Genomic DNA, 12,511 nt, shown 5'->3' on the forward strand with positions numbered 1-12,511 from the left:
TAATAAATTATTTTAATTTTTATATTTTACACCATCTGCGATCTCCCTTCACCCACATTTCTGTTGTTTGCCCCTTTGTGGGGGTGGGGGTGTTGTACATTGATCATTGAGATAGGTACCCCCTTTCTCCCCCTCAACCCTGATTTAAAAGAACCCTGTAAGACAGAACAGAATTGTTTCTTAGGGTTTCCAAGGCTATATATTTTTATGAAAGCAGACGCCCTCAGAGCAGCTGGTGGTTTTCAACTGTCAGCCTTTCAGTTAGCATCCCAATGCTTTACCTGATATGCCAACAGGGACGCTATGTGAAAGTAAAGCCTTGAAAATATTATTGTTCCAAATGCTGAAACATGAAATAAATTTTTAAATAAAACTTGATCTAAAATATCACATCATCTCCTGGAGCTTTGCTTTTTGATAATGCTTTCAGTGCATCTTGGACTTCTTTCAATACCATTAATTCTTGATTACGTGCTACCTCTTGAAATGGTTGAATGCCAACAATTCTTTTTGATACCTGATTCTGTGTATTCCTTCCATTCTCTTTTGATACTTTCTGCATTGTTCAGTCTTTCACCCATGGAATCCATCAATATTTCAACTTGAGACATGGAGTTTTTCTTCAATTCTTTTAGTATGCAATATGCTGAATGTATTTTTCCCTTTTGGTTTTCTAATTCCAGCTCTTGCACATTTGATTACACATTTTGCTTTGTCTTCTTGAGATCTCCTTTCACATTTTCTGTTCAGCTCTTTTATCTTCTTCCACTTGCTTTATTTACTGTATGTTCTGGAGCAAGCGTTAGACTCTCTTCTGCCATCCACTTTGACCTTTTCCTTCTTTCCGGCCCTTTTTAGGACCTTTTTCTTTCTTCATGTATGATGTGTTTGATGTAATCCACAAACCAAGTTTTCTTTTATTGGTGTTCAATGAATTAAACATGTTCTTTAAATGGTCTCTAAATTCGGTTTGGGGATAACCACTGTCTTATTTGGACTCTCATGGACTTGCTTTAATTATTTTCAGTTTCAATGTGAACTTTCATATGACCAATTTATAGTCTGTTCCATAGTTGGCCCCCTGACCTTATTTTATCTGACAGTATTAGCTTCTCCATCATTTCTTCCCACCAAACCCAAACCAAACTCACTGCCGTCCAGTCACTACTGACTTATAGTGATCTGCTATAGACTTTTGAGCAGAAAATCCAGTCTGTCTCCTACAAAGATGTTGGTGGTTTTGAACGCCCAACCATACAGATTGCAGCCCAACACATAACCACTATACCACCAGAGCTCCTATCTCTTCCAATAAATACAGTCAATTCATTCCTATGTATTCCATCTGGAGAATTTCAAGTGTACAGTTGTTGTTTGTTCTGGTGAAAAAAGGTTTTTACAGTGAAGAAGTTACTGGGAAACCGCCTGGAAGAGATCCATAATTGTGCCCATTCTAAAGAAAAGTGATCCAACAGAATCTGGAAATTATCAAACAATATCGTTAATAGCACATGCAAAAAAGGTTTTGCTGAAGATAATTTTAAAATGATTACAGCAGTGCATCAGTGGAGAGCCTCCAGAAATACAAGCTGAATTCAGAAGAAAACATGGCGAGAGGGTTACCACTGCTGATGTTAGAGGGATCTTCTCAGAGAGCAGAGAATAGCAGCTCGAGGTCTGCCTGTGGTTATTCACTATATAAAGGCATTTAGAATCTTGGACAATAGCAAACTGGAGGACATGAAAAAAAAGGGAAACCCAGAGCAGTCGACATGCTCAGGTGGAACCAGTCAATGGTCCCAGAGGCAGCTGCTTGCTGGAACACAAGAAGGAAATACTGTGTGGTTTGAAATAAGTTTGTGTCAGGGTTGCATCCTTTCACCAATCTGTATGTTGAACAAGTAATCTGAGAAGCTAGGCTATGCTGTTGTGGTTAGGTAGGTGCCATTGAGTCGGCTCTTAAGCATGAGTGACCTTATGCACAACACAATAATGCACGTCCTGTGCCAGCCTCACAATGGTTCCTATTTGACCCCACTGATGCAGCCATTGTGTTAATCCATCTCGTTGAGAGCCTTTCTCTTTTTCACCGCCTTTCCACTTTATCAAACATGATATCCTTCTCCAGGGACTGGTCTCTCCTGACAAGGTGTCAAAAGCATATAAGATGAAGTCTTGTTGAGGTCTACCCTGATGGGGCTTTATCTGTAGACCCACATCGTTGGAAACGCCTCATAGAGCAACTATGGGGTTTGCGTCACTCGCAGAACTGCTTTTGGTTGGATTGGTGAGGACGAGCTACAAGCCAAATTTGTAGGGAAAAAAGATGAAGTCTTGCCGTCTTTGTTTTTAAGGAGCACTCTGGCCCTACTTCCCCCAACACAGACCTGTGTGTCCTTTTAGCAGTCCCTGGTTGTGGTAGTTACATAATCTGGGGGTCAATTTCTGGATTCAGAGTGAAGGGGTGGAGGTTAGCCTATCAATCAGGGACTAGCTTGATGGCCTCTTTTGAAGGCATTAAGGAGATAAATAGCTCGCTGGAGGCAGGACACATGCTCACTCCCTGTGAGACATCCCTGTGGAGAAGACACATAGAGAGGCCGATGGAGCTAGACCATTGAAGCTGGCGAAGCTACGTGGAGAGCCGTGTCAGTGCTAAGATGCGTTCAATGCTCTTTCTTACACACATATGAGTGTCTATGAATTTGTTTCTCTAGTCGACCCAGACTGACACAATGATACTTTCAATATTCTCTAGCACCACACTTTACAGGTATCAAGTCTTCTTCCTTATTCAATGTTCAACATTCATATAGAAGCTAGACTATCTGGAGAGGAACGTAGCATTGGGATCAGGGGAAGCCTATTAAGAATTTTCCATACGCAGATGATCGCCACTACCTTGCTTGCTGAAAGTGAAGAGGACTGAAAGCACTTGCTGATAAAAATCAAAGACTGCAGCCTTCAGTATAGATTGCAACTCAGTGCAAAGCAAACAAAAATCCACACAACTAGACCAATCGAAAACATCATATTTAAAAGACTGACGTTGTCAAAGATATTATTTTACTTAGATCCACAGTCAACGCTCTCGGAAGCAGTAGTCAAGAAATCAAACGACATGTTCCACTGGGCAAATATCTCTTGAAAATGTTGAAGAACATGGGCATCATTTTGAGGATTAAAGTGTGCCTGACCCAAGCCATGGTACTTTTAATTGCCTCGCATGCCTCTGCAGGTTGGATGATGAGTCAGGAAGACCACAGAAGGACTGATGGAAGCCCACAGAAGGACGGATGCCTTGGAATTCTGGTGCTGCCGAAGAAGATGGAAAGGGTGGTGGACTGCCAGGAAGATAACATACCTGTTTTGGAGGAAGTTAGGCCAGGATGCTCTTGAGAAGCAAGAGTACATCTCGAGTACTTTGGACATGTTATCGGTAGAGACCAGACCTGGAGAAAGACATCAGGATTGGATAAGTACAGAGTCAGATAAAAAGAGGAGGACTCTCAAGGAGATGGAGTGACACAGTAGCTTCAACAATAGGCTTACGCAACAAGAAATACAGGACGGCACGGGGACTGGTCAATGTTCTTTCTGATGCACATAGCGACAGTCCCTGGGAGTTGGAACTGACTTGCCAACATCAAACAGCAATGTATGAAATTATGTGCAGATCATGAATTTTAAAAAGATGTGATAATGTAGCTAGCTGAAATGTTAATTTAGTTTTAATTTTTTCCCTATTGTTCTTTTATTACCTCTCTGAGGTATAAGCATTTCTCTTGGAAATTCTATTTAAAGATATCAGATTAAAGGCTGTTGGACAATTTTTTGAAATAATAATATTACTGAAAAAACATTCCTATGAAATTAATTTCTTAAACATCTAAAGAAAACTTGAAATTATAACACAGTCTATCTTTTATCTTTTCTAAACACCTTATCAACAGGGAAATATTTATAAACAGTGAGCTTTGCTTAGAGGAAGCCTGAATATGACATTAAAAAATCTCACACTTATATTCTAATCAGGCTATTAGTGACTCTTTTTTGTATTTTATTTTATTTTATTAAAAAACATTTTATTAGGGGCTCATACAACTCTTATCACAATCCATACATATACATACATCAATTGTATAAAACACATCTGTACATTCTTTGCCCTAATCATTTTCTTTTTTTTATCTTTTTTTTTTAATTTTAACAATTTATTAGGGGCTCATACAATTCTTATCACAGTTCATACATATACATACATCAATTGTATAAAGCACATCTGTACAGTCCCTGCCCTAATCATTTTTTTCTCCTCTTTTCTTTTTTTACATTTTATTAGGGACCCATACAACTCTTATCACCATCCATACATATACATACATCAATTGTATAAAGGACATCCATACATTCCCTGCCCCAATCATTCTCAAAGCATTTGCTCTCCACTTAAGCCCCTTGCATCAGGTCCTCTTTTTTTTCCCCCTCCCTCCCCTTTCCCCGCTCCCTCATGTGCCCTTGGTAATTTATACCTCGTTATTTTGTCATATCTTGCCCTATCCGGAGTCTCCCTTCCCCCTTTCTCTGCTGTCCCTCTCCCAGGGAAGAGGTCACATGTGGATCCTTGTAATCAGTTCCCCCTTCCAACCCACTCACCCTCCACTCTCCCAGCATCGCCCCTCACACCCTTGGTCCTGAAGGTATCATCCACCCTGGATTCCCTGTGCCTCCAGCCCTCATATGTACCAGTGTACAACCTCTGTCCTATCCAGCCCTGCAAGGTAGAATCTATTAGTGACTCTTAAAGGCAACTTGAACATTGTAAAAAACCGGTCACAGACCTGACCAATGAGGGAAAGTAGCAGAAGGCAGGGCTGTCACTAGGGAAATTTTCACATCCATAACTGTTTAGTTGTGAAATGTGGATTAAATTCTTCATGTAAAATCTAAAAACTCGGACGTCTCGTTATCAGCACAGATACTCTGCTGAAAGTCCTTTCATTTTTCTTGGAAGCCACCTTAGGAGTATTTTCAGGATGACTGGCATTTGGTGACTTTATTAGAAGAGGGCTGTTTGCATCATGGGTTAAGTATTGGACTGAGTGCAAGGTCGGTGGTCACAGATGGCAGCTGTTCTGCTGGAGAGAGACGGACATGTCGGCCTCCGTGCGGATTTACAGTTACAGGAACTCCAAAGGGGCAGCTCGACTCTGCCCTGTAGGATGGCCCTGTCAGAACTGACTCCATGCACTGGGCTTGGTTTGGGTTTATGACATGGCTGACTGAGCAGGAAGATGACTTGTTCTTTGCAGTTTGTAGACATGATTATTTCACAAAGTTTACAGTAGTAGTTATTCCACGTTTGTTTTATGTATTTCAGTTATTTGCATAATGTACGTTGATCTCCCAGTGATTGTATCACAATAGGGGCACTTAAAAAAATGCACTGCATGATAAATAATAATGCTAATTAATTATATCATTCCCCCTGCATAGCTCACAGATTAAAACCTATTGCAATCCCTTGGGGGTAATATTTGATGAGCAATGAGTAGATATTGATTTTCATTAATGAAGTCATTTTCTCTCAAAGTGTAAAAATGCTAAACGCTAAACCAAAGCATTTTCTCCAACTCATCAGTGTTCACACGCTCTGAAAGCTAATGGGACATTCAACTTGTTCGTCTACCTTAAGGTCAGACTGCTCAACTCCAACGCAAGTTAGGACGCTTATTTTTGATGATAGTCCACGAGTATTATCTTCAGTCACCTCATTATCATGAGCAAATGAGGTCAGATGTGGTCCAGGTGACCGCTGGTGCTCATAATGTGGCTCTAAAACAACCCGTCTCGGCATGAAGAGGTCTTTCAGTGACCCATTTTCAAGGCCATGTGTGTATTTTAGAGGGTGGATGCTTTTGTTTTTGCCTGAGGAAGTGAAAGTGTATATATGAGGAGACTTCAAAAAAAGTTCATGGAATAACTCCATTATTTTTATTGCATTTTTCTACTAACGTTTTGAAGCTCCCTTATATAGTCATACATCATTTAATATCCATGATACATTCTGTGAAACAAGATGCTACTCGATTCGGATGCTGCGTGAACACCACATTGAAGTCTGCTCCTGCTTAACACTGCCATAGAGTGGATACCAACTGAGGATAAAGAAACCCTGATGCCATAGTGAATTACTCGTTAGGTTGTTAACCACAAGGTCAACAGTTCAAAACCAACAATCACTCATCTGAGGTATGATGCTTTCTGCTCTCTTACAGATGTACAGTCTTAGAAAGGCACAGGGCAATTCTTTCTGTTCTTTAAGGTTGCCATGAACTTTTGCTTTAAGCATGTTTTCAAAGCTTCAGGCCTTAGCGGTGATGGTCAACACACTGAGAGTGATTCTTAGTGTTTGTCTTCAATCCAGATCATTAGTTATTTCCCCATATCAGACCCAGGGCCCTCTCAGGTTTCAGTGGAGCTGATTCTCTAATAGCTTGGGTTTTTACTTCTTCTCTTTTGAGGATCTTGAGGACTATTGAATGCAACATGCCTGATAGTGAGCAACAGGCTTCACGGATTTTCTACCTTGGGCTCACCTCCAAATCACGACTTCTCCATTGCTTCTTACTACTGCTATCACTACCATTGGTTTTGCTGCCTTTAGGAGCCATGACACATTCTACAATAATATGTCTGGAAGAAAATGAAACAGAGATAGCACTAAAACACTCAAGAGATGTCTGAGATGCAAGATTGGCCGCTCTTGCTCCTGCTGCCTACAACTTGACACCTGCGCTGTCACACTAGGTGCAGTCAAGTAATAGGGCCCTGCTGCTGGTAACTCCTGTGCTGCCTTATAATTGGGGACTGGGTATCTGCGGCTGCTCCTATTTTGGAGGGAGTTCCCTGTTATACTAAGGGATGGGCTTATGCTGGGGTTAAGATCTACCCTGGGTAGAAGCTGTGAAGCAAGTCATACCTCCTGTGTCCTTGAGGGTACGTCTGCCAACAGATTAAACCCACATCACCCAACAGATTAAACCCACATCGCCATCACAGGCATACTGCATTGTATAAGGGCCATCTCAGACACAGAAATCCCAGGATCATCAGAAGAGCAGTTAGAGCTCTCTGCAGAGATCTCAGCAGAGCTGAGAGCCAGAGACTGTGGCACAGAGACCATGAAACAGCGCAAAGGAGCCAGGCCATGACCAGGGGTAGAAGCAAGGAAATCAGAGGCAGAACAGAGCAGAAACCAGGAAAATGCGGAACTGTGAGACAGGGCAATGACGGCCTTGCTAATCCACCAAAGCAGAGGCCCAGGGACCGCGTGGCGGAGAGGCTGAAGATAGCGGGACAGTGGCTACTGGATGAGAAAAGGTGCTACTGTGGACCCAGGGCTAGATTCTTACTATTTACTGATTCTGCCTCATGGTAACCTACGAACTTCCCAGATAAACGCCCTAATTGTGAGTATCGTCTGCGAGTTCTGGGAGGGCCTTTTCAATGAATTATTGAACCCGGCATAGGAGCAGAGTGTTGTGGGCGGAACTGCTGGTATCAGAAGGATGGAACGTGGAGGCCGGTGTGACCTCTGCCTCATGGCAATAGGGACACAAGAGGAGGGCAGCTCCAGCCCATGTGCGGTAACTTCTCAGACAGATAGGATGGTACAGTACGTACCTAAGCCAGTACTTTAGGCACTTGGCATGATGACTTGCCTATCAAGACACACACACATATTATGGAGCCATTATACACCTAGCAGAGCAATCACTTATAAAAGGACACAAGATACACCTTGTAGGCAGCAAACCATTATGTTTCTTTTGTCCTTTACTAATGGAGATTTCTGAACTCGATTTACGGAGACCTGGTGGCACAGTGTGTCATGACTTGGGCTGTTAATCACAAGGTCAGCAGTTCAAAATCACCAGCTGCTCTGAGGGAAAGAGATGAGGTTTTCTTTTCTCATAAAGAGTTAGTTTCAGAAACCCACAGGGGCAGTTCTACTCTCATCGACAGAGCTATCAGTCTGAACCAGCTGAATAGCCCTGGGACAATAACCTTATGGGCTTACGAATGCATATGAGGCACAATGTTGCTCAAAGGGACCTTATGCTGTGCACGACTATCTAAGTACGTGCATGTGTAGAGAGAGAGAGAGTAAGTGTACACAAGCAAAAACGAGAGATCCATCGATTGACCCATATTCAGTCAGCCGGGAGGAAAAGACTAGCTAAAATAGTTGTACTCAGTAAGAGACAAAACTGATTAATATCCTACAGAGCCATAAGACTGTAGCATCTGAGGTGACTTTTTTTTTAACTAGAGAAAAATCATTTGCACCTCTACTGGAAAAAAAATCTATACATTGACATATCATTCACAGAACTTGGGTACTAATCAAAGATAAACTAGTAAATCAAACTAAGGCACTTCTTGTAGAAGATCAGGTAAGCTTTGGGTGGTCTTGTAAGACACTTTTCCAATATAATCATGAAAGAACTTGTCGTCATCCTTGGTTTTTCCTAAATTTTGGATCATTTTCCTTTTGAGACCAGTTTTTCTCCAATCCCTAAAAACTGCAGTTTGTAATTTTAACCTTATCAGTGATAGATTTCTTTGCTTCCTATTTTGCATGAAATTTTATTTTAAGACCACAGAATATGCATTCATGAACCAAAGGAAAAAGAAAACTTTTCCTGGTCGTGCAGATGTCAAATAAAGGCTTTGACCTTAATAAATATTCCCCAAATAGAAAAACAAAAATTGGATATATGTTAATATAAGTAGAACAAACATACCCCAAAACACGTGTTCTATTCACAAATAAAAAGTGATGCTTTTATTATATAAAGATTTCTTCTAACATTTGTAGATATCTCCAATTGATGATGTTCTTGGTGTTTTTTATTTTATATATTTTACTTTAATTTTGCCCTGGCTGCCATTAATTTCTTGAAATAATTTATACCAATGCTATACTTCGAATTTTCTTATTTCAGGGACACTTTCGATCTGTAAGACCCATAATTGCATTCACATATCTTGTTTATCTCATAAGCTACATTTTCCTTTTTCAATGCCATTGTGAAAATAACAGATGTGAGACCCGCATTTTGAGTGGGAGTGTAACTTGATCCCACAGCGAGAAGGACTAATGTCTTCCATTCAGTAAAGTTGAAAACCCAACTCCATAATGTATTGTTTCTGAAAGAGTTTTTATTAAAAATATTGCACCTAAAGGTTACAGAATAGTATGTTGAAGAGTATAGGCAGCAGTTCTTGCTGATGGAAATGAAAGAAAATAACTTGGAGTTGTTTTATCAAAAGCATGTGGTTACCATTTGAAACAAAAAAATTTAAAAAGTAATAATAAATAAGAATTTAATATAATTTGACCTTTAGACTGTTAAGAGTTTATAAATACAAATCAAACCTGCTATAAGATCTTTATTTTTCAACATACACTATTTTAAAAACAAACTTTATTCTCTAGCAGAGATTTAGAATTAAAGAAAATTTGATAAAATAGTACTCAACATCAAATAATCCACACTCATGTTGTTTCCCTATTATTAACATCATACATTAATATGAGACATTTTAAGTCACAAATTAGTACACAATCACTATCAGAATATGAATACATTATCATGCACTCAAGTCCCTATGTTATTCACAGTTCCTTAGATTTCACAGAATGTCCTCGTCTGGGTCTAGAGTTCTTTCCGGGGACGGTGTCACATTTAGTCGTCATGGCTCCTGAGGCTCCTCCTGGGTGGGGCATCTTCTGAGATGGCCCTGGTTTTTAATGCCCCTGACAATTTCGAAGGGCACTGACCACATAGTTTGTAGACTGCTATGATGTTGGGATGTGTAGGCTTTTTTTAATGATTAGACTAAGGTTATGGATTTGGAGGAAGACCGCAGAGGTAAAGTCGCATTAATCAAGAGTAACATACAGTCCACGTCACCAGTTACTATTGATGTTAACCTTCATTGTCTGGATGTTTAGTGTTTGCCAGGTTCCTCCACTGCAGAGTTAGCCTTTTCCCCCCTCTTCTTTTTCTGACAGCATTTGGGGAAAGGAAGCTACTGTTTGCATTCCTTAAATAAGGAGTGAGGAGGGAGTTCTGCTCTTGAGGGTCAAGCAGCTACTCAAGTGTCTTTCTTTCTTTTTAAAAAAATTCTTCTGCATGGGAGATTTGTCTCGATTTACTTATTTAGTGAGCCACTTCTCTCCAAGAGTGTTCACTTAGAGATGTTACAGGGTTGCTTTGCTCATTTTGTTGCTCAACCTGCTGTCATTTTGGTCACCGGGGATGCCTTCATCCTGCTCCTGTGCCCCATCGTGTTTTTAGTTTGTTCTACTTATCTCAGGGTATTGCCTTACTTTAAAGCACCACAAGTTGCTTCATACTCATCTTCTATATTTTCTGTCCCATTCCTAGAATCAGATATGCAAAGGAGTACTGGTTTCTTTTACTGGAGAATGGCATTAAAAAACCCCAGATGTGGGTGCTAGGTGTCTCGTTACTGCTGGAGTGTGCTTGCTTCTGTACCTTCAGTGGGCAGAGCAAGGACATATATCTGTGCGTATGCTGACTCATGCTTACGACCTAGCTAGAGTTATTTTTATATGTGCCATCTGTGTTTCTACTAAGCTAACCAGAGATTCAAACTGAATTTCCCATTCTAATCCAACACCACCATGTATAATTTTTAATGAATGAAAGGGACTTTTTTTTTTGTTAAAAAGTTACTCACTTCAAACCCCTATAAGCTATAGTCTTGAGCTTGGTTTTATACATTATAGATCCTTGAGCCTTAAAGAATTGTTCAAATAGAATTATTGGAACATTTATTGGGTTAATACTATTTGATTTACTATCTTATTGAAGACATCTTATTTTTGAGGATATATGGTTTTATTAGTTGATGATTTCTAAGTTATAATAAATAATCCCTTTTTCCTAATTAATTTTTAAGGTTACAGGACATACAAAGAACAGAGCTTGAAGTGAGAAGTTCATTTACTTACTAAGTTTATTGAACTTGTTGTTTTGGGAGGTGGGGGTGGTGGCGCAGTGGCAAACAAAAGAAAACATGCCCAACGGGTCAATAGGAAAAGCAGAACTGGGCAAAAGTAGAACGAACTGTATCCAACAACAACTTCCTCTACTAGTTTTCCACCAGTTTTGAAGAGAATCAGTTAGAGATTTCGAAGGACTTAGAGTTTGGTGGAAAATAGCACAAGATTTAGAGCTTAATGCAGATGATAGATTATTTTGTTATAGAAGGTACTTTGTATAGCAATTTAAATCCAAATAACTGTTTAAATTATAAGAAGATTTAAATATTCTAAATACAACGGCTCATTCCTAGTAAAAGAAGGAATAAGTCAGATCAAGCAGTCTTCCTGAAATTCTAAAATATCCACAATACCATTTTTAGGCGACGCAGATCCTCAAGCCTGAGCATCAAATTCACCTTCGTAAATTCTGACCAACATGGACAAAGTGAGGAACGAAATTGCTACTGAACTTTGAGCTTCCGGACATGGACTCGTGTGCTTGCTCCCTAACCCTGAACTTGGAGGGTGTGTACAACGGAAAGCTAGTTAAGCAGACAATAGAAAAGGACAAGAGCAATTTCTGTTTCCCCTCTTAGAAAATGGTACAGTCGGCAGAGGATTAGCTTGGTACGTTCTAACTCAGTTGTGTTCCCTTGAGTTAACCTAGTAGATTTGGTTTTCTGATTCAGTTCTTCACACCTTGATCACAGAAATCTGTCTCCCTTGGAGCAGCTGTTGGTTTTGACCTTGCTGTTAGCAGTCCAGTGTAGAACCTCTCTGCCACCGTGGCTCGCCTCACCTAAGCTCCACTATAATTATTGAGTCATAAACTTGAAAATAATTCGGTGGGAGTTACAGGTAGACTATTAATTGTAACAAAAATTATCTTGTTGAAGAATATTGAATGGAATAAAAATATTTATGTTGTTAGATTTTAAAATACAGAACATTTTCCAAATAGACTGATTCCAACATTGGTATTCCAAAGTAGGTATAGAATTAGAATTGAAATAATAAATTAGCAAAAGCAATAACAGTGATTATCTCTAGGTAGATGGATTTTGAGCATTTTCTTCGGGGGGGGGGGGCTTTTCTTTATTTTTTAAAAGGCAATATTGTGTATTACTTCTTCAATAGTTACAAAAGACCCCATATAAAAGTTATGAAATGTCTTGGAAAGTACACATTAGGAAAACATGTGCAATGGCTCTGGAAACGAAGGATAAGAACGCATCATATATCAGAATCTTGGAAGGAGTCACACTAATTTTAAGCAGATGTTAAGGTTTAAGTAACTCCCTAATCGGAGCCCTTGAACGTTTGACCTTTGGCCCAGGAGCAATGCAACAGGGAATGGCTGCAGCTCTCTGGCAGGAAGAGAGTCAGTCAGTAATAAGGAAACTGGCTGGACATTGTCTTCTTCCTGTA

At 39.9% G+C, this 12,511-nt stretch overlaps 1 non-coding gene across 1 annotated transcript; it reads left to right on the forward strand.

The window, feature by feature from the left end:
- The first annotated feature begins 2,177 nt into the window (after positions 1-2,177).
- LOC142457632 (small nucleolar RNA SNORA18) lies at positions 2,178-2,311 on the forward strand. The gene has a single exon (XR_012786332.1). It is a non-coding gene; the product is annotated as a small nucleolar RNA SNORA18 (small nucleolar RNA).
- Positions 2,312-12,511: the final 10,200 nt, after the last annotated feature.

This window comes from Tenrec ecaudatus, chromosome 9 (assembly GCF_050624435.1).
Source record: "Tenrec ecaudatus isolate mTenEca1 chromosome 9, mTenEca1.hap1, whole genome shotgun sequence".
Lineage (NCBI taxonomy): Eukaryota > Metazoa > Chordata > Mammalia > Afrosoricida > Tenrecidae > Tenrec > Tenrec ecaudatus.